Source organism: Pseudonaja textilis, chromosome 7, assembly GCF_049901715.1.
Source record: "Pseudonaja textilis isolate UNSWEBS1 chromosome 7, rPseTex1.2, whole genome shotgun sequence".
NCBI lineage: Eukaryota > Metazoa > Chordata > Lepidosauria > Squamata > Elapidae > Pseudonaja > Pseudonaja textilis.
In genome coordinates, this window is record NC_141996.1 from 47,138,268 (window position 1) to 47,158,987 (window position 20,720).

A 20,720-nucleotide genomic window follows, 5' to 3' on the forward strand; every position below is an offset into this window, starting at 1 on the left:
CAAGGAAGCCCAGAACTTTCAGATTCGGAATTCCACAGTTGTGCCAGTTATTATCCAAATAAAAGGAACTTTTGAGAGATATCTGTCTCGGAGTTATTTGTTGGAATGGAGGTTTGCTGGAATGCTGACACTCAGCCTTTCTTTCTTTTTAATATATATTTTTATTAATTTTCTTTTTTTTCAACATCGTAAAAACAACATGGTATCAACAAAGTTCTTGGCATCTATACAGGATTTTGGTTTAAATATCATAAAACATATTGTGTTTGTCTAATATTAAATAATATCTTTAGCTATAATTACTATTCTTATATCTTTATATAGTTTACAAAATTTTATTTTACTTTCTTAAGGGTTGTTTGTACACTCAGCCTTTCTTATGGTCCAACTTTCACAGCCATACATTGCAACTGGGAAAACCATAGCTTTGACTATATGCACTTTTGTTGGCAGGGTGATGTCTCTGCTTTTTAGTATACTGTCTAGATTTGCCATAGCTTTCCTCCCTAGGACAAGCATCTTTTAATTTCTTGGCTGCAGTCCCCAACTGCAGTGATCTTAGAACCCAAGGAAAATCTGTCTCTACCTCCATTTGTTCCCCATCTATTTGCCAGGAATTGACAGGGCTGGATGCCATGACCTTAGTTTTCTTAATGTTGAGTTTCAAGCCAACTTTTGCACTCTCCTGCTTCACCCACATCAAGAGGCTCTTTAGTTCCTCTTCACTTTCTGCCATTAGAGTGATATCATCTGCATATCTGAAGTTGTTGATATTTCTCTCAGCAATCTTAATTCCAACTTTTGATTCATCTAGCTCTGCCTTTCTCATGATGTGCTCTGCATATAAGTTAAATAGGCAGGGTGACAGTATACAGACTTGCCGAACTCCTTTTTGAATTTTGAACCAATCAGTAGTTCCATATCCAGTTCTCACTGTTGCTTCTTGGCCTGTGTATACGTTTCTCAAGAGACAAATAAGACTCCCATCACTTTAAGGACTGGGCACAATTTGTTGTGAACCACACAATCAAAGGCTTTAGCATAGTCAATGAAGCAGAAGTAGATGTTTTCTGGAACTCCGTAGTTTTCTCCATGATCCAGCATAGGTTGGCAATTTGATCTCTAGTTCCTCCACCTCTTCAAAATCCTGTCTGTACTTCTGGTAGTTCTTGATCCACATACTGCTGGAGCCTAGATTGTAGGATTTTTAGCATAACTTTACTAGCATGTGAAATGAGTGCAATGCTGCAATAGTTTGAACATTCTTTGGCATTGCCTTTCTTTGGAATTGGAATGTAAACTGACCTTTTCCAATCCTGTGGCCACTGTTGAGTTTGCTGGCAAACTGAATGTAACACTTTTACTGCATCATCTTGTAAGATTTTGAATAGCTCTGCTGGAATACTGTCATGTCCATTAGCTTTGTTGTTGCTCAGATTTCCCAAGGCCCATTTTATTTCACATTCTAGGACAATGATGGCTAACCTTTTTGTTGTTGCATGCCAAAATTGCGCACCACGAGTATGTGTGTGTACACGTGCCTGCACTCATAATGCAATGTGCACATGACTCCCCATGTGCACCATGTGCCTCTGCGCATGCACATGTGACCCCCCTGCATGCTGTGTGCTTCTGTGCATGCGTGACCCCCCATGCACACTTTGCACACCACCCCTGCACATGCATGACAGATACCCAACAATCACCTGGCTGGCAGGAGGTGCACGCACATGTGCAGTGGATCTGTTCCGAGCGATGGGTCACATGCCAGCAGAAATGGCTCTGCGTGCCACTTCCAGCCAGCGTGCCATAGGTTCACCATCACAGTTCTAGGATGTCTGGCTCGAGGTCAGTGACCACTCCATTATGGTTATCAAGGATGTTAAGTTCATTCTTGTATAGTTCTTCTGAATAATTTTGCCACTTCTTCTTAATCTCTTCTGCCTCGGTTAGGTCCCTACCATTTAGGTCCTTGCTGGAAATGTAAAAAGAAACACAGGATATTCTTTCACATGTGGTGGTCCTGCACTGAATCCCAAAGATACTGGCACAGAATAAAAAAATGGTGAGAGGAAATAATGGCGGAGCGAATTGAATTAAAACCAGAATTCTTCTTACTGGGGATATTTAATAGACAAATTTCTAAAAAAGTCAAATATATAATACTGCACATTCTTACTGCAGCCAGAATAACCTTTGCACAGTGTTGGAAGCAAGCAGATATTCCAACAGAGGAAATGGTCATTCAGAAAATAACAGCCTGTGCAGAGATGGATAAGTTAACCTTAGCACTTAAGGAAAAAGAAACATCAGAATATTATAGAAGCTGGGAATGCTGATATGACTGGACAGAACAAAAATAGAAAATATATTAGTAAACAATGTAAAGGAGGTAGTAATCATATACTCACAATAAGATGTATTTGTAAATATGTCGCCAATATTGATAACAAACAAGGAACCACAGACTGTCGATAATTGAATTGCTAGGGGTTTTTTAAATCATTTTTTTCTTTTTCTTTTTCTTTCTCTGTGTTGTGTATGTGTTTGTTTGACATTTTAGTTGTATAATCAATAAAGTTTGTTTAAAAAAAAGAAAATAACCACTCAGCTAAAGCTGATGATTCATTTTAAAATCTGTGAAAAATTCATCACAGCAAAAATAGGGTGGATGATGACTCATCAAGGCATTTTGAGATGCAGCTTTCAAATGATAAGATTGCCATATGCTGTATATTTAAAAATGCAGCTGCTCTTTCTGCTGTGTCACCAAGCTCTATCAGAATCAGGTTCTTCTCCATTTCTTTTTGCATACGTCAATATTGAAATGTTAATGTTAATCTCTGCAGCAATAGGAACCTAATAACCTTTGTATTAGTTTGCCTCCCTGCCTGGTTATATGAGGATTACTTCTCTTTTCTGGTTTCACAACATTGTTAGGTATTCTTTGATATCGTAACTGCCCTTAATAATAAATGTCATTTTGGTATATTTGGCTTTTTAAAAATAAATAATAGTTGTTTTTAAACATGAACACACACAGTACAATATAGGGAGGAAGCTATCTTGATCTATGATGATACAAATATGCATTATGCAAAGAGATTTTATCCCAAGTGTTATCAATTTATGAGTAGATTAAAGTTTAAAATCCAATAAAGTTGTGCAAAGCATTTAAGTGTGAAATACCCATTTGTGAAGGATCAACTTACCTGGGTTGGTTGGAAACTTGTCTAAGATTGTCTATACATACAGTACATGTATATGTAAAGACAAAGTTTCTGCTGATATTGCCAACAAAAAAGTGACCCTGAATGTGCAATGTTTTTATTTTTCTCATTCTTTTTCTCTACTTGTTTCATTATGTTGTCCATCTCTTGTTTTCTTTCTATGAAAACATTTGTTCCTAACTGTTCCAATATTTGCTCTTGGGTGGATTCCATCTCTAGGTTTTTTTATCATCATGGAATGGTTCTCCTGCTTTACATCTATTCTAATATTTCAGCTTTGAATCTTCAGGACTGACCAAAGATCATATATGCATACATCTACCATCTAAGGTAAGCTGAGAATCATTATTTAGGGAAACAAAACAGAAAAAAGTTAAATGGCCAGCTGTATTATTATATAGAACAAGTCTAGACATCTAATAACCACAAAAATAATAAAAGCACAAACTTAAAAACAAAAAAACTCCATCAATACCATAATATCTTCTCAATAAATAAATAATAAACAAACAAACAAATAAATGCTGAACTCACTTCCCGTTCTGACCCAATCCCTGAAAGAAGTGCTGGTCTTAGCCTTCCAAATGGCAAAAATAATAGGGTCTCTCCATATAGTGAGGAAGCTGTTCTGTAGGATACACACAATTATAGAAAAAGCTCACTTTCTAGGTCCCCCAGATAACTACACTGCTCAAAAAAATAAAGGGAACACTTAAACAATACAATTTAACTCCAAGTCAGTCACACTTCTGTGAAATCAAACTGTCCACTTAGGTAGCAACACTGATTGACAATCAATTTCACATGCTGTTGTGCAAATGGAATAGACAACAGGTGGAAAGCATAGGCAGTTAGCAAGACATCCCCAATAAAGGAGTGGTTCTGCAGGTGGTGACCACAGACCACTTCTCAGTTCCTATGCTTTCTGGCTGATGGTTTGGTCACTTTTGAATGCTAGTAGTGCTTTCACTCTAGTGGTAGATGAGACGGAGTCTACAACCCACACAAGTGGCTCAGGTAGTGCAGCTCATCCAGGATGGCACATCAATGCGAGCTGCGGCAAGGTTTGCTGTGTCTGTCAGCGTAGTGTCCAGAGAATGGAGGCACTACCAGGAGAAAGTCCAGTACATCAGGAGACATAGAGGAGGCCATAGGAGGGCAACAACCCAGCATTAGGACTGTTACCTCTGTCTTTGTGCAAGGAGGGACAGGAGGAGCACTGCCAGAGCCCTGCAAAATGACCTGCAGCAGGCCACAAATATGCATGTGGCTGCTCAAACGGTCAGAAACAGACTCCATGAGGGTGGTATGAGGGCCCAACGTCCACAGGTGGGGGTTGTGCTTATAACCCAACTCCATGCAGTACATTTGGCATTTGCCAGAGAACACCAAGATTGGCAAATTCGCCACTGGCACCCTGTGCTCTTCACAGATGAAAGCAGGTTCACACTGAGCACATGTGACAAACGTGACAGGTCTGGAGATGCCACGGAGAACGTTCTGCTACCTGCAACATCCTCCAGCATGACCAGTTTGGCAGTGGGTCAGTAATGGTGTGGGGTGGCATTTCTTTAGGGGGCTGCATAGCCCTCCATGTGCTCACCAGAGGTAGCCTGACTGCCATTAGGTACCGAGATGAGATCCTCAGACCCCTCGTAAGACCATATACTGGTGCGGTTGACTCTGGGTTCCTCCTAATGCACGACAATGCTAGACATCATGTGGCTGGAGTGTGTCAGCAGTTCCTGCAAGATGAAGGCATTGATGCTATGAACTGGCCCGCCCGTTCCCCAGACCTGAATCCAATTGAGCACATCTGGGACATCATGTCTCACTCCATTCACCAATGCCACGTTGCACCACAGACTGTCAAGGAGTTGCGGGATGCTTTAGTCCAGGTGTGGGAGGAGATCTCTCAGGAGACCATCCGCCACCTCATCAGGAGCATGCCCAGGCATTGTAGGGAGGTCATACAGGCACGTGGAGGCCACACACACTGCTGAGCCTCATTTGACTTGTTTTAAGGACATTACATCAAAGTTGGATCAGCCTGTAGTATTTTTTTCCACTTTAATTTTGAGTGTAACTCCAAATCCAGATCTCCATGGGTTGCTAAATATGATTTCCATTGATAATTTTTGTGTGATTGTGTTGTCAGCACATTAAACTATGTAATGAACAAAACATTTAATAAGAATATTTCATTCATTCAGATCTAGGATGTCTTGTTTTTGTGTTCCTTTATTTTTTTGAGCAGTGTACATTTAATAGAAGGAATTTGTTAGAGACTTCTTTCAAATCATTAATTATTTTATATATATAAAATAACACATATATGTGTGTGTGTGTGTGTGTGTGTGTTTTCTTAAATCTGTGGCTGGGGTTTTCTATAGTGGCTAGGGTTTTGGTGCCATTGAAGTTGATGTTATGACCTTTGCTTTCATGTGTTGGACTAGTGAGGAAGTGTGTTCCAGCTTTTTTACTGCATTTTTGTGTTCATCCAGGCAGGTACTTATTCTATATATATATATATATATATATATATATATATATATATATATATATATATATATATATATATATATATATATATATATATATATATATATATATATGTATGTTATGACTCCCCTTCGAAATTCAAACGAACAAAACAGAAAGCAGCCGTTCACAATTAAATCAAACGGAAAAAAGTCTTACAAGATAACGGCTGGCAGAAACCACAGCATAAATCTTTACTCTGTCCGGCAAACCAGTCCTGGCAATAAATCTCCAGCCTCAGAGCTTCTTGCTGTAATGTCTTCACTCAAATAGTTATTTTGTTCCTGGCAAAATTTACCAGCCCAGCTGTGTCCTTTTATACTCATTGAGGCAATGTGCTAATTTACTGACTTGCTCTTCTCATTCGCTCCAGCTGATTTTGCCTTTTCAACCGTCTTCTATTTTTTACATTTAACCACAAATTTTACAAGTTCTCATCTCCACTAGAAGACTCTCTCAAAACTTCCCTGTCAGCCATTCCCGGCTGTTGATCAGATAAGGAACCAGAGGAGGTCAAAGGTCCTGACAATTCTAATACATCAGGTCTGTCGTCCTTTGTCACGCCCATCTCCTCATCCTGGTTATCAGTCCAATCAGTAAGCCAGGCCGGCTCATATTTGTCTGCGATGACCTCTTCACTTGAACTCATATCAATCACAGGAGCTGAATCCAAGCCCGGAGCCACAACACTATCCCTCACCGCAGGGCCCTTCCCCCGGGTCTGACGATCCGGACGCGGTTTCGAAGAGAAACGTTCATGAAAGTCCCGAATGATATCTGGAGCATGAACTGCAGACGCATCCATCCATGAGCAAATTTCCGAGTCATCCACTCTCCTCCCGACTAAATACTGGAAACGACCCTTGAGCCAACGCGAATCAGTAACTCTGACCACCGTGTCATCAACCTCCGCCTCCTCACGGGGCGTTGATGGGGAAGTCATACCAGCTGGAGCACGGGGAGTCTGGAACCAAAAGAGAGCGATGGAATACAGGGTGAATACGCATGGAGCGTGGTAAGGTGAGCCGGTATGCCACAGGGTTGATAACCGCCTCAATCGGGAATGGACTGATGAAACAATGGTCCAATTTCCTAATTGGGTGATCGATCCGAAGGTGTTTCGTGGACAACCACACCTTGTCACCCACAGCTAACGGAGGCGGTGCTCGATGTGACCGGTCCGCAAACCATTTATAGTCCTCTTTCGCTCGTTCAAGTTGTTGCCTTACTAAACAGTGGACTGCTTGTAGTTCCTCCAGAAAATCTTGTGTCTCAGGAACTGGTGAATCCATCCAAGTTAATGGGAAGAAGCGCGGATGATAACCTACATTCGCGAAAAATGGCGTTACCCAAGTGGAGGTGTGCTGCGAGTTATTAAAAGCGAATTCTGCCAATGGGAGGTATTTCGCCCAATCGCTTTGTTGCTGATTAACAAAACACCTCAAATATTGGGTAAGAATGCCAATCACCTTCTCAGTCCCGCCATCAGTTTCCAGATGGTGTGCTGACGCTAAGCACACCTGAACTTGTAGCGCTGCCATTAACTGTTTCCAAAACTGCGCAGTAAACTGAACCCCACGATCAGAAACCACTCTATCTGGCAGTCCATGCAGATGAAAGATATGCTGTAAAAATAGCTGAGCCGTAGTGCGGGATGAAGGTAATCTCCGACAGGGAATGAAATGAGCCATTTTAGTCAGCGTATCAACTACCATGAGCACCGTCGTGAAGCCCGATGAGGATGGTAAATGCGTGAGAAAGTCCATGGAGATCGCTCCCCATGGTCTGCCCGGAGTCGGCAATGGTTGGAGGAGTCCAGGGGGCGCACCCGACGCCGCTTTCGCTTGCCTACACTGGACGCAAGAAGCGACGTAAGAGAACACATCGTGATGAACCTGAGGCCACCAAAAAGTCTGGGTGACCAAATGCAAGGCTTTATAAAATCCAAAATGGCCAGCAGCGGGGTTATCATGACATTGTGTCATGATGAGAGCTCTCAACGACCTGGTAGGTACATATAATAAACCCCGATGTCGGAGCAAGTCCTCTTCAATGGACCATGGAGAATCAGGTCCGACGTCCCCCCGTCTCTGCTGCGTCCACGCATCCAATCGTTGCGCCTCTCGTATGCGAGCCCGCAAGTCTACTGGATCTTGCAGTATGGCCAAGGATTCTGGTGGTAACACCGTTCGTAGAGGAAGAGGATCCTCGGGCCCGATATACTCGGGCTTCCGAGACAATGCGTCTGCCCTCCGATTCTGTCCACTCGGAACATAAGTAACGGAGAAATTGAACCTGGCAAAAAACAATGACCATTGAATCTGGCGTTGGTTCAATTTCTTAGCTGTGGTCAAATGTTCCAAGTTTTGGTGATCTGTCCGAACCTCTACCTTGTGCCGAGCCCCCTCTAAATGATGTCTCCAGGTCTCAAAAGCAGCCTTTATGGCCAACAACTCCTTTTCCCAGATGGTGTAGTTGCGCTCTGAAGCTGTGAGCTTCCTAGAATAGTATGCGCATGGGAAAAGAGGCGCGCCATCCTTCGAAGCTTGTAACAGTACCGCTCCGATAGCGACATTAGAGGCATCTGTCTCGACCACAAATGGACGATTCGGATCAGGATGCTTCAATATCGGCTCGGCTACAAACGCTTTCTTTAAAATGTCAAAAGCCTGTTGTTGCGGGGGCCCCCACACAAACGGGACCTTCTTACGGAGGAGCTGAGTTATGGGGTCCATTACTTTAGCAAAGTATGAGATAAAAGTCTGATAGTAGTTGGCGAATCCCAAAAGACGTTGGACGTCCTTGACTCGACGAGGGGCTTCCCAACTACACAATGCCTCAACCTTTTTAGGGTCCATAGCAATGCCCTTGGGAGAAATGATGTGCCCTAAAAACTCTATTGACAACTGAAAAAAGAAACACTTCTCCAGTTTCGCATAGAGCTTATGCTCCCGAAGATGCTGCAGCACTTGACGGACCTGATGAAGGTGGTGATCCCTGGATCGAGAGTACATTAAAATATCATCCAGATACACCACGACAAACCGATCCAGCATGTCCCGAAAAATGTCGTTCATCAAATGCTGGAATACAGCGGGAGCATTGGTTAGACCAAATGGCATGACGGTGTACTCGAAATGACCATAACGAGTGCCAAACGCCGTCTTCCACTCATCCCCCTTGCGCATCCAAACCAGGTTGTAAGCCCCACGCAGATCGAGTTTAGTGAAGATAGTAGCCTCCCGCAACCGCTCCATCAATTCCGGAATGAGCGGTAAGGGATAGCTATTCCTCACGGTGATAGAGTTTAGTCCTCTATAATCACAACAGAGACGCAGTTCTCCTGACTTCTTCTTAACAAAAAGAACGGGAGCCGAAAGAAGGGACGACGAGGGTCGAATAAATCACCGAGCTAAATTTTTATCCAAAAACTCTCGGAGTGCAACCAACTCGGGCTCCGACATGGAGTATGATCTCCCCTTTGGCAATGGAGCATCCGGTATCAGGTCCACGGGACAATCATAAGCACGATGTGGGGGTAATCGGTCTGCCTCCTGTTCGCTGAAAACATCAGAGAAGTCCGACAGCTCCAAAGGAATTGAGACAGCAGGAGCGGCGATATCTTGGGCAGCGCAAACATGCCTCAGGTGGTCCACACATTGTAGGCTTGGAAAAGAAATGGCATTCTGTGACCAAGCCACCAACGGATCGTGCAAACGCAACCAGGACATTCCGAGCACCAAAGGGAGATGGAGGTTCGAGGTGACATAAAAACTTATCGCCTCCTCATGATCCCCAATACGCATACGCACTGGCTGAGTAGCACAGCGAATGGGTCCCGACTTGAATTCACGCCCATCTACGGTTTCCACCTTAATGGGTGGATTCACAGGAATCAAAGGAATTCCAAAATGTTTAACAAAAGCACAGTCCATAAAGCTGGTTGTAGCCCCTGAATCCACCAGTGCAACGGCAGGAATTCCTTCCTTCTGGGACTGTAAGAAGATACAAGTGTCCAAAAGTAAATGCCGAGGAGGACCAGGATTTACTTCGGCAATTTGGGATGGGGGTGGAGGATGTGCCCGACCTAGGGTTTCCCTGAGGTCGGGCCTACCCCGTTTCCCGACGGGCCAGGAGTGGTTTCAGACACAGGTCTGCGAGTCCTTCTCCGAGTGCAGGAATTTGCAAAATGTCCCGGACCCCCGCAATAAAGGCACAAGCCTTCCTGGAACCTTCTCGAACGTTCTTGCACCCTTAAGTGAGGGCGGAGTGCGCCTAACTCCATCAGTGTGGGTTGTGCACGAGAAAACGAAGATGGTTCCATAACGAGCCGTTTGCATCCACGTTGCTGTAAACGAGCTTCAATTCGTAAGCACTGAACTATCAATGCATCCAAAGTTAAAGCCCGCTCTGCATGGACCAGCTCATCTTTGATGGCATCAGACATGCCTTCCTGGAATGCAGCCATATGAGCCGGTTCGTTCCAGTTAGAGTCCATACACAGCAAACGAAATTCTGCAACGTATTCCTGCAGGGAACATTTCCCCTGATTAATGTCCCGTAACCGTCTGTCCACAGTTTGTATCTTAATTGGGTTCTCAAACATCACTCTCATTTGTTGGAGAAAACCCTGGAAATTGTTCAACAACGGGCTATCTTGAACTAACAAGGGAGTAGCCCAATTAGCAGCCTGCCCGGTTAATAAACTGATCATAAATCCTACTTTAGCCGGGTCGGTTGGGAAGTCTTCAGGCCTCAGAGAGATAAACAATTGGCATTGACCCATAAATGCCGGGAACCTGTCCATTTGCCCAGAAAATTTCTCCGGCATGGATACTGGACTTTTCCTCACAGGAGGGGCAGGGGGAACAACAGCAGGGCTTGATAAGCTGGAAACATAATTCAGCAATTGTGTTACCTGATTCTGAAGCGTCACATTGCTTTGCAGTAGCTGATTAATTTGCTGTTGTTGCTGCTCTACCAAATGCTGCAGTTGATTTGAATCCATCTTGCTTTAAAGATGGTTTGTTTGGGCCAGGAACAATAATGTTATGACTCCCCTTCGAAATTCAAACGAACAAAACAGAAAGCAGCCGTTTCACAATTAATTCAAACGGAAAGAAGTCTTACAAGATAACGGCTGGCAGAAAACACAGCATAAATCTTTACTCTGTCCGGCAAACTAGTCCTGGCAATAAATCTCCAGCCTCAGAGCTTCTTGCTGTAACGTCTTCACTCAAATAGTTATTTTGTTCCTGGCAAAATTTACCAGCCCAGCTGTGTCCTTTTATACTCATTGAGGCAATGTGCTAATTTACTGACTTGCTCTTCTCATTTGCTCCAGCTGATTTTGCCTTTTCAACCGTCTTCTATTTTTTACATTTACATCTATTTTTTACATTTATCCACTAGAAGACTCTCTCAAAACTTCCCTGTCAGCCATTCCCGGCTGTTGATCAGATAAGGAACCGGAGTAGGTCAAAGGTCCTGACAATTCTAATACATCAGGTCTGTCGTCCTTTGTCACGCCCATCTCCTCATCCTGGTTATCAGTCCAATCAGTAAGCCAGGCTGGCTCATATTTGTCTGCAATGACCTCTTCACTTGAACTCATATCAATCACAGGAGCTGAATCCAAGCCCGGAGCCACAACGTATATATATATGTGTGTGTGTGTGTGTGTGTGTGTGTGTGTGTGTATGTGTATGTGTATATGTATATGTATATGTGTATATGTGTATATGTGTATGTGTATATGTGTATGTGTATATATATATATATTCATTCTGAGGCTTTTGCGGGTATTTGTATGTGGATCTTTGGTTATTCGGGTTTTCTCCTGCGTAAAATTGGTAGTATCTAGGCGACGTATCGATGAAGTCTCATTCATCATCTTCAGGCTTGTGTTTTCGGCTTTGTGCTTCTTGGAGTAATATGAGAAACCCTAAAGACAAAATTGAGTTAGAAAACCAAAGAGTATACAAAATCCCTTGCACTGCCTGCCCCACCACATACATCTGACAAACTAACAGAAGAATAAGTGCACGCATTGAAGAACACAAGAATTCAACACAAGAACTCAATCAAAAAAGAAGAACCAACCTCTTCCCTGATCCAACACCTCAAAGCCACAGGACATGAGATTGACTTTAAAAATACTAGAACTATCGCCAAAACTGAACACTTCAACAACAGAATAATCAGAGAAGCCATAGAGATAGAAAAATGCCCACACAGCATGAATAAAGGAGATGATACCTCCCGTCTACCAGCCATTTGGAAACCTGCCCTCATGAACAAACGAGTACCTAACATGAAGAATGACACTAGACCCACACGCACGAGGGCCACAAAAGACGCTACCACCACACTTCCACATAGAAAGCAGACTCACACCCACACAGAAGATGAGACACAACCATGGACTAGAAGCCGTACCGCAGCTGCATCACTACCTGCTTCAAACCCCTCTGACCCATACATGAAGCAAACTGACGCCCACCATGAAGATGTGGCACAACCATGAACGCCAAGCCAAACAGCAGGATCACAGCTCACCAGCTCAAATCCCCCAGCAACTAAGACTAACCTGAGCACAACCAAGCCCCCACCTGAACAGAACACACCCCCAGCCAATCAGAACACAGCCAACCCCCCAACCAATGAGGACACACCCCCACCCAATCAGAACACAACCAAGCCCCCACCCAATCAAGTCACACCCCCACTAGCAGTTAAAAGGAAGAAGCAGCCGCAAGCTCACATTACTCCGAGAAGCACAAAGCCGAAGACACAAGCCTGAAGATGATGAATGAGACTTCATCGAAACACTGCCTAGATACTTCCAATTTTACGTGGGAGAAAACCCAAATAACCAAAGATCGATCGATCTATCTATCTATCTATCTATCTATCTATCTATCTATCTATCTATCTATCTATCTGTTTTCTTATGTTTTCACGGGTATTTATATGTATGGTATTTAGGTTTCTTCGGGTATTTTACCACGTCTTAATATTTGTGCTTCCAGATGCCCCAAACTATACGACCTCCCAAAAAATACACAAAGAAGGCATACCTCTCAGACCCATAGTCAGCTCCAGAAGACCACCACTACAAAACTTAGCCAAATACCTAGCAAAGCAACTACAGCTCCATGTTGTAGCAGCAGCTTCACATGTACAAAACTCATGTACAAAGCTTCCACCTCTTGGAAATGATCAAAGATCTACACATGGAACAAAAAGATCTGCTTGTAAGTTTCAATGTGGTTTCACTATTCACTCACATCCTGATAAAAGAAACCCTAGAAATCGTCAAAAATAAATACCAACCACCCAAACACCTTATGGAACTAGCAGAACACTGCTCAACCAACACATATTTCATATACAAAGGACAAAGATAAAAGCAAATTGAAGGAACCCCTATGGGATCACCACTGTCACCTGTTTTTGCAAACCTGTTCATGGAAGAATTCGAATCCAGAGCCCTAGCCAATGCCACCCACAAACCCAAACTATGGTTAAGATACATCAATGACACATTTGTGATTTGGCCCCAGACAAAAGAAAACCTAAACAATTTCCTAACACACCTAAACAGCACACACCCCAAAATCATATTCACTATGGAAAGGGAAACAAACAAGTATCATTCCTAGATGTACTAATCTACAAAAAAAAAAAAAGAAACAGATGGCACAATAGGACACACCATATACCAGAAGAAAACACACACCAACTGCTACCTCAACACCCAATCCCACCACCCCCCAGCTCAGATTAACTCCGTGGCCAAAACACTAATTGCCAGAACCACGTCTGGCAGACAAGACACACATAAAGACTGAACTATGCACCCCGACTAAAGTACTGACAGCCAATGGCTTCCACAAAAGCAAAATCACTGGCTTGATCCACAAAAACACACTGAGACATAATGGAGACCTAGAAGATGAGCAGACCTATGAAACAGCTGTCCTGCCCTACATAAGAGGTACTACAGACAAAATCAGTAAGATACTACACAGGCATCACATCAAGACTGCCTTCAAAAAGGACAGAAAAATAGCAGCCATCCTCAGAAACCCCAAAGATAAAATTGACCTGGAAAACCAAAGCATATATGAAGTCCCCTGTGCATCATGCCCTGCCACATACGTTGGACAGACCAATAAAAGAATAAGTACCTGCCTGGATAAACACAAAAATGCAGTAAAAAAGCTGGAACACACTTCCTCGCTAGTCCAACACATGAAAGCAACAGGTCATAGCATCGACTTCAATGGCACCAAACCTTAGCCACTATAGAAAACCCCAGCTACAGAATTATCAGAAAAGCCATAGAGATTGAAAAAAGACCTGAAAGCATGAATAGAAGAGATGACTCCACCAGACTGTCCATTATCTGGAAGTCTGCACTCACAAACAAAAAAATCTTCACACCACAAGCCAAGCAAACACCTGGGCACAAACAGACTCCCCCCCCCCGATACCTCCTGCTCAAACACACCCCAACCAGGCACCCAGATGAAACCTAGCTTCCTAATAAATGGTAGCTGTCCATTTACCCGAAGCCAATTTTCACTAGAAGACTCCAATACAGGAAAAAAATTGTTGCCAGCCAATCAGGACAAAAAAAGCGCTATAAAACAGACAGAAGATATTAGAAACACCAATCAAGCAGAACATAGTAAACTCCAAGACCAATAAACACAGACCAAGACTCTCAACCAATCAGGATGAAGAAAAAACCATTCTGGCACAGCAGTAGGCTAGCCCCAAATTTAAAACAGAAATGGCTGAGAAAGTCTGACTCACAGATGAACACAATACACAAGCCTGATGATGGCAGATGAGATTCTGCTGAAACATTGCTACAACATTAAAAGCACAACTATAACGATGTGGGAAAATACCTGAACAAAGCTGAATAACATACATACATACATACATACATACATACATACATACATACATACACGCACGCACGCGCATGCATACATACATACATACATAATACATATTCTTTTTATATCCTCTTATCTGGGTGGAATCAGGGCAACTGAATGGAGCTGAGCGTTTTGTTGGCCAGATACTTTTCCTTTTTAAAATGTTTTATTAGATTTTTATTTTTAAATAAACATCAATATCAATACATGAACAGTGTGGCCCCTGGGTATAATTCATTTTAATACAAACATCAATAATGGTAATCATAATAGCTGTTACATTAATCAAACTTATATATGCCTAATAATACATGGTATTTTTTTAAAATGGTTATTCAATATTTCAATATTCCATTTTAATGTCAATGATGTTATAAGCATACAGGGTAATATTATATTTCACCCTTTAATCTTTCCCATCAAATTATTACTTATATTCTGTTATTTTAAAAAAATATCATAATACCCTTTTTCAACTTCAATCTTTCCATCTAACTATTGCTTCATATAAAGGTGTATATTCTTGTTTCTACCTCTTCAAATTTCTAATCAGGCCATCATATTAGAAAAAAAGAATATATATATCCTTTCTATCCATCATCTCTCAATCATTTTAATACTTCAATTCTTATTTGTTTTTTTAGCTTGCCTCCCATACTCCTCTCTTGGATCTTTATCTCTATCATCATCTGGATCTTCACCATTCAGACTGTATATTTCTCCCATCTCTATTCTTTTAAGCTGCCAGGTCTCCAAAATATCCACCCAAGCTCCTATCTCTCTTTCAAAAGTATCTTCCAGGTTATCTGATTCCATTTTTAAATCTCTTAAGATACTTTTCTCTTTGTTTGTTTCAGCAGTCATTATTTTTATCATCTTCTCCTTCCCATCTTGCTTTGTTTGCTGCTTTTGTCTGCTGTCTTTTCTTCTGTACTTTCTGATATCTCCTCTTTTTCATGGGCTCTTTGATCTTCATTCATCATCAGTTGTAACATATTTTCTATTTTCCCATATATGCTTTGCATTGGGTACTTTATCTCTCTATGATTCTTTTCCATAGTATACCTAATGCTTTGAAGCATCAACACCATTTCTCTTGAAATTTCACTCCTTTCCCCTTGATAGTGCATCTTGTCTTAATTTAATAAGTCCCACTCTTACTGAAGTCCAAAAACAATATATTCCAGTCCAATGTTATTCCTCAGAAAGTTCAATAATCATAGTCTTTTACATCTCAGGATTATTAATCAATTCCATTTAAGTAGTCCAGGAAGCTTCCACAAGTCAAAAATCACTTTACTTGAAAGTCTTCCTTATTCTAATAATAGGAGTCTCCAGTAATCACACAGTAGCTAGTTATAGAGCAGTAAGTATCACCACAGTTCTCAAGATGAATGTTATTTATTCCTCTCATCAAAAGGTATTTCTAAACTTGTAGGGGATCTGGTATATTCCATTCATGAGTAGATGGCACCCTCCACTTAGGTTTCAGCATTGTTTCAAGTCTTGTAGATTTAATTAATATAAATTTAATTCAATTTATGGAGGCAAAGTCAACTATTCAAATAGATTCAAGTAGATAGTCCAGCTTTTTATAATGCCTTTCCAAAACAATGCCTGTCCAATTTAAAAGTCCAATTTTCTGGGTTTTAAAAGGTATTTAGCTTTTCTCCCCTTACTTCATTTTCTTTTGGGTCTAGGATTTTTATCTCTATAGTAGTTCACAGCTTTAAAAGATAATTCTAAGAGTCTCTTTCCCTGAATTTTTTCTTTAAAGTTAGGGTCTAATTAAAAAGGAATCTTTTCAACTAGCTCCAATCACTGTACCATTCCTGCACATTTTTTGTTGCCTCGGCTGTCCAAGCTTCTCAGAAGCCATAATGGCTACCTCTTCTCATCAAGGGAGGAGGAAGAAGCCCTTAGTCTAGCAGGAGAGTTGCTGCTTTCCTCAAAATACAGGGCACCCTTCTTTCCTTCACCACCCCTACAGGGTGGCTTTCGCTCCTTCTGGAGCCCTCCAAAAGGGGGAACTCAGCGTAGGAGCATGGAGACCCGCTCCTCACATCTGATAGCACTGTGATGTCAGTCAGAAGTAAGGCCAGATATCCTTTGTGATGCCTATGTAGAGTTTGCAGCAGATATTTTCTCTTTGCACCCTGATAAACATTTGTCACTGCCTAGCATTGAACTCTCAACCTTCCAAGTGGAAAGTGAGTGTCTTCATCTCTAGGTCATTGTGCTGCTTCCTTGAGAAATACAATGCAGAGTTTTTCATTATTATTATTTTTGGCACTTCTCTGTTACACCTGCACTACTTTTTATGCCACTTAAAACTTCAAAGTAAGGATGCCATTAAGAAAAGGAAAAAATCGAATTTTTGTAGGATAGGCTTCTCAATGAAAAAAATCAATTCATTCATTGAATTAAGCGAGGAAAGAGTAAAGGGAAACACAAGTGTGCAAGATAAGACATATTCCACCTTGAAAAAAATAATACAAGTACCCCATTTGTAAAACTATTATGTAATTATTTTGAATAGTAGCAACCCAAGTCAAATAGCATTAATAGATGTAAATCTCCAGTGACGAAGATGAATATTAAGCAAACAGACTTTATTTGGTGCTAGGGTTTTTGTAAAAAAAAATAAATCTCAGTAAATAGTGAATAGTCCTCATTTAGCCACTGGATTGTTTAATAACTACAGCTCTACAGACCACTACAGTTACTACAGTGATGAAAAAAGAAGTTTTCAACCAATGCTTTCATTATAGTCTTCACAGGTCTTTATGCAAAGGACAACCGAAGTAAGATTATTGTGGTTTCACTTAGAGACCATTTCTCATAATGATCAGGTTACCAGTCCCAACTGTAGTACGTCCATGAGTCTACAATGTCTACTGCTTTGTTGTAAACTTGACCCACACCACTGATCATTCACCCTAAGTCAATAGTAGGAGGAATATGATCCATTCTTCCTAATGGACTAGCTAAGTTAGAAAAATTCAAAAAGGGTCCCACTTGCAGTAAGGTGATTTATACTTGAAATAGCTAAATGGAACATATGAAAAACATCAGTTTATAAGAATTATGCCCAATACAATATAAAGAAAAAAAAATAACACAGCCCTATAGCAATCAAGTCTTGATTCAGGGACCAAATACTCAAGCCAACTGTTTTATGCAGAGAGTTATTTGTATACAAAATAGGAGGCAATCTAAGGCCTGACAAAGCAATCAATGTTTTATTGGATTTCAGCCAGAGAATAACACAAAAAAGTGGATCAGATTTTTTGATGAGTGGAATTGATTAAAACAGCACAAAGCACATAATAAAAGAGAACACCATCTTCCTAAGGTCGTTTTAAGTTCTGTTTTCTTTTTACTTTGTCAATCTTTTCTAAACTGGTCTTTCCATAATTATTTGGCCTGTAAATTCATAATTTCCAGGTTATAATCCCTAAACACCTGGAAAGTACCAAACCAAGTGCCAAGAAAGATCGTCTTACCCAACAAAATTAAAAATATGAATATGAAATCCACATTGCTATCAGTGAATTACATATGCTAATGCAATTAATTTATATTTTCTACAGGTAATACATTTTAAATGAAAAAGAAATCTATCTCACCTATTTTTTTAATAAGAGTTTTACTAGCTAATAATATCTTAATGCCTTGGAGAAAGAACCTTTATAAAATCTCTTGATTATAGCTCTTTGAATTTTTTTGTTTTAATTCTGCTTAAGGCCTATAAAAGGCAAAATGTGCATTGAAACAGCATAAAGTATGTTTATGATGGACTAAACTTCCTTGGAGGAGCAGGAATTTAAGCCAATAATGAAGTATATGCAAATTCATTTATCTGATGAAATTTTATAAATAAATTTGAAATAACATGATATCAACCTGTTTTATAATGTTTAGAGCTCCGATAATTAGCACTTCTAATGTTTTAACACAACCTAAGTTGGTTGAGTATGACTATATGAGAAAAATCCTGAAATAATCTTAAACATTCATTTACTCCTTAAAATTCTGCTTTTCAAACTCATCTATTATTGACTATTATTATTTATTTACAATTATTTTTAATCTGTTGTCTTTTCTTGTAAATCATCCATAATCACATTGCTCAAGCTGAAGGGCCATACAAATTATTTAAGCAAACAATAAAAATGGGGGGTGGGGGGGAGCAATCTATTCAAAGATACTCCAAATTACTTTATTGAAATCTATATAGTTCCTACTTCCTTGGTCTTGCCAGCTAGGTGGGGTTCGCCAAAGCCAGAATCTTCCACAATATTAACATGTTGATAAACTGGTGATGGTGATTAGCAAGTGAACTGTGGTGCAAGTCCCACTACTTTTATATATGTATCAACATCACATGCACATTCAAAAACAACTAGGTTTACATCATAATAACCCATCTTGTTCATATTGACTCTCAATCCATTCATACTGACACTCTGTAGTGATCTACAGCTTTTGACAGAAAACTACAGGCATCACTGACTTGAAGGCAACTCTATCCACAAGAAAGAAAGAAAGAAAGAAAGAAAGAAAGAAAGAAAGAAAGAAAGAAAGAAAGAAAGAAAGAAAGAAAGAAAGAAAGAAAGAAAGAAAGAAAGAAAGACAAAGAGCTTCTTTTAAAGCAGGGGTGTCAAACTCACATCATGGCTGTGTCACATGTTGTATTGGGACTTTTTCCCCTTGCTAACCTGGGTGGGGGTATCAAAGCATACTTCTTTTCAGAATTAGCAATTATTATGCAAAGCTCAGAATAAGAAACAGCATGTCAAAGAAATTAAAGGCATAAGATAGAAGTTAACATCAATGTTACTTCACTTGTTTTGCTTTGTTTCACCTACTATACCATTTTTTAATTCTTCACCTTCCTCTTGACTTTCACTTCTATACTTTTTTTCTTTAATCCTTCTTCAAACATATTTATTTCATATTAAACACTCACTTTTACATTTATTCACACTCATCCATTGCTAATTCAATCTCTCTATTTTATTACACATATTTGTTAAGCAACTTGTTCCCACTGCATGGAGCTTACTTTTATGTTTCACCTGACAACCAAATCTCACTTTTGTGATACCCAGCCAATATTATTATTTTCAACTATTACTTATTCTTCTCAACATCCATTACCTTTCCACAGAAACTTGTACATATACATTTTTCTATCCATTCCTTTTCTTTAGTATATATTCTACAAGGTAATTTATGTATATTTTTATTATGTGTAACTTGAAATGGTTCACTTCAAACCTTTTTACTTATCATTTTTTCTCTAAATCAAGATGCATGCAATAAGTCTTTCTCCCTCATTTTCTCTGTGTGTTTATCTGTGTGTGTATATGTGCACACATGTTTGTGTATTCATTTTTCAGTTACCTGTAAAGTATCACACTTAAAACTTTCATTGAGTCATGTCAAGTTTATTATGTTCCATCAAAACAAAACTCAAAAGGATCTGGGTGTTTTGTTTTGATCATGAAAGAAAACTTTCAGACTGCATGTGTTTTATTTATACTTTGGAACACTAAAAATCAATTTCTGGGTTAAAACATTCTATTTGAAGGTTGTTTATTGTGACTGGAAGACTTGAACATTATTGTTCAATATGGCTAAGTTTTGTTCTAAGGTCAGAATGAAAGAGTATATTTTTTCTACTGGCAAATCACATTTTTCTGTAACACATTTCAACAAACATTGCTGTATGAAATTGCTGTTTTAAATACAGTATAGTATTAGGACCATAATTGAGCCTGCAATTTCAGTTGTAAGTTGGGGCTGCCACAAAGGAAGAAATCATGTGACCATGAGGGATTTTACATTAGTTTTTGCAATGATTGTTAAGCAATTATTGTAGTGGTAAAGCAAACACCACTGTCATTAAATGAACTCATTTTTCATAGTGAAACATCTTGTGCTGGAAAAAAAGAAGTAAACAATGATTTATGGGGAAAATGTAAAATAT